This window comes from Durio zibethinus, chromosome 2 (genome assembly GCF_047325235.1).
Source record: "Durio zibethinus cultivar Kanyao isolate XHJ-2024 chromosome 2, ASM4732523v1, whole genome shotgun sequence".
Lineage (NCBI taxonomy): Eukaryota > Viridiplantae > Streptophyta > Magnoliopsida > Malvales > Malvaceae > Durio > Durio zibethinus.
In genome coordinates this window covers 35,749,414-35,753,218 of record NC_143163.1, presented here as the reverse complement: position 1 = coordinate 35,753,218, position 3,805 = coordinate 35,749,414, and positions in this window count along the sequence as shown.

Here is a 3,805-nt window from a genome sequence, read left to right as displayed (position 1 = left end):
ATAAAACATATATATTTACGATTTTTTTATATAAAATATTATCCATTCTAACTTGATAAATATAATTTAATAACTTGGATTATCAAGTCAGAAAGTGATAATAGTTGGGGCAAATAAAAGCAAGAGGAAGGTTGTTGAAGATATAATTATTACTTAAGAAAGTCAAGTCATAGCTTTTAAAGAAAACAAAGGGAAACACAAAATCTGATCAACACTTTTGTTAACTATTTTTAAGTTATTATTTTAAAAACAATTTCTATTTAGACTTTTATTGACTAAATATTATGAGTAAAAACATGTTATGTGTAGTTTGAAGATGATGTAGCCATATTAAACATGCATTTCTATTTCTATTTCTAATGTAGCAATTTTTCTTATCAGATTACTTTAATTATAACATATTGTAAATTTAACATATTACAAATTTACTCAATTTTATTATCATATTAATTAATGCAACCATTTTTTTATTGCTTCTATCATCCAAAGAAATAGAAAATACCAAAAAGTTTGAATTCATAACTAATAATATTGATTTAATTGGCATTGACATAATAAGAGTTTTAACCAATATTTACATCTCAAATATCATTTACATCCCTAACCCATTATCAAGAATGCAAGCTAAGTTTCTTTTCCTTTTTTTTTTTGCATTGAAAATAATTACACAAAACAAATATGCAAAAAAGAATGAGATAACCTAAATTATTTTTCAGTTGCCATCTTTACCGTGTCCATCAAAAATTTTATTGCTTCCTTTCAATTTTAACCTAAAAATATCGAGTTCTCTCTTCAGTTGTATATCCTTTGTAATAATTTCAACTTCAACAATATTTTCCTTTAACTTGGAAACTTTATATTTTAAACTTTGAATATGACCGTACAAAATTATTTTTCCCTTTTTTAGCTCCAAAATAAACTTTTTCACTCTATCAAAAATTTTAAGATCATGCCAAAAATGAAATCTACAAATAATGTATGTAATCACACCACAGTAATATTAGCAAATTTAGCCAAAAAATATAAATTTTATTACAAATTATTTAGTTTAAATTTTATCAAATAATGTAGGCATCTAAAAATTCTTTTACCAGGATTGTAATTCTCGCATGAAATCCACCTAACTACCCTTATATTGCAATAGCAGAAAATTTGTGACTAGCTAAAATTAACTTATACATGTTTATATCATAAGACCTTATTGTAGAAACCTTTCAATATTACTATTTTGAAGAACAAATCCAAGAAATCTTGACCCAAATTAAAGCTCGAGAAAAATCTAAAATTTTTACTAATCTTGAATTTATGCTACTAGATGAACTTATATTTGAAGCGGATATTGTGTTCGGATTTTACTTTGAAAATAATTTTTTTGACTTTTTATGCTAAAAAACAAGAAGAAAGGAGAGTGATTGTAGACTTGTAGTTCATAAACCTTAAGTTTTGGATAGAAAACATAAAGAAGAAGGGAAATGAAATAGGCTTATAAAAAAGGTAAGAGTCTTCCTATCTTTCATTCCATATGAAAAACTAGGTAGTGTTTGATTTCAAAAAATATAATCTTTTTCTGTTTTCATTTTTTAAAAAAAATAAAAAATATTAGTGAAAATATATTTAGTAATTAAAAAATAAAAATAAATTTTTAGAAAACAAAAATGAAAATAGGTTGAAATAGGAAAAAAACAAAGATATTTTCAAATGAGAAAACAATTGATGTACTTACTTTTTTCCTTATGCTTTGCAAATTACCATATTTGAACACTTTTTAATGGCATTAATTAATAAATATATACTATATTTGTAATTAGATATAATTAGTAGTAATATTATTGAATAATTATTTATTTCCTTATTTTTTAATTTTTAGAAATTAATTCTTATTTTTTTTACCAAATACATTTTTTTGAAAAAAATAAAAATTAAAAATTAAAAATATTTTCTTAAACCAAACAAAGCCTTAATTCCATATCATTTTCATCTACAAGGGTTTTTAAACCTAAAAGCATGTATTTTTCACAACCAAATTTTGTTGAAAAATTTTATATTATTACAAGTAGATAGTATTTAAATTTTATTTGTATAAATTAAAATATTTAATTTTAAATTAAATAATTATCTAAATATTTAATCTCAAATAGAATATTTAGTTTTAAGGTCATTATGACCGATAATTATTTACCTACCACCTAAACAATAGCAAATAAAACGTTAAATAATAAAATCCTAAATAACCTTCCTAGATAAATATGGCTTGGTAACAATTAATCATAAACACATTGATAAGATAATTGTTTAAAACTAGAAATTTTCACTTTTTCTCTCCAAACGTAACAGCTATACTCTGTAACATGGGAGGTAAGTAAATTTCGTTTAAGCAAGAGCACGCAATTCTAGAATTTGAGAATTAATTATATCCATGTGGAAACTGAGAGTAGATAGATAATTTCTTTTTCTTTTTCTTTAGAAAGATGGAAAAGTATATTAATATAAAATGAAAATGGTTGCACATCACATCAGCATAAAATCATAAATTTTTTCATAATTTAAAATATCATCAACAGTAAATAATAATGCAGACCTGAAATCATCTGAATAAGAGTGGGGCAATGTTCGAGGAAATTAGTGATATTTTTTATGGAAATGATGAAAGGATTTGATAGGATTTGACGCATTAGGTGAAAATTTCATTATAAAGTCTAAATATAAAATTATTTTGTTTTCATTTTTTTGCTTTTGAATATTCTAAAATTATATTAGTTTCTTTTATAAATAGTATTTTATATTTTAAAAATATTTTTATATTTTTATATTAAAAGTCATGAAAAATAAATTTTAATAAAACTTAAGATTTTAATAAAATACATTAAAATTAAAACTTTTTTTTTTTTTATAATCCAACAAAGGTCAAAAGGAGATAAAGAACATGAGAAGGGATTATTTTATATGACTTTTGTTAAACTAATTAAAATAATTAAAGTCACGTGATTTTCATTAATTAATTTATAAATGTTCCGACTAACAACTTTCAAACTTGTTAAATAAAAAAAATTTTGCTAATGGGTGTCTTAATGGCACTCTATAATATTACCATACTAAGAAAAATATTTGTATTGCAAAATCCTTAAATAAATTGTTATATGTTTTATTTCTAACTTAAGTACATATAAAATTAATTGACTCTCCAGTCATTTTGCAAGCAGTTGACCATTAACCTATATGACCTAAGTACATATATATAATGTAGAAAAAAAAACTATTATGGAATTTGATTTAGATACTATTATAAATGATTATATGCAATAAAAAAATTATTTCGTGTAACTTGAGTAATGAAAATTTTAATATTACGGTTTTTCTTGAATTTGTTCTTATTGTATTAAATTATTTGATACATGTTATAAATTTTTTTTATTTACCTAACATTAAAAAAAAATCAATTTTGCCCTTTGATAATTTTTTATAAGATTTTCGCCTAAAAAGTCTAAACTAAATCTTTATCCTGCCCTTTAAGGACCTTGAATGCTAGTGGCAATTTTCACGTGTTGCTACAGTGCTTGTAGAATAAGTTTTAACATTTTTTTTAAAAAATTTGGTGGAAAACTTGAGAATTTTTTTATTGGCATTCTTATTCATTTTATAAAAATATAAAAAAAAATTATTTGATACATTGATATTAAAATTTTTTAATTTCACAAGTAAAATTAAAATAATAACATGTCTTATTTTTTAAAATTAATTTTTTTAAATATATAAGAGACATATGTCATTATTTTAATCTTAATAATAAAATTAAAAAAATTTATCA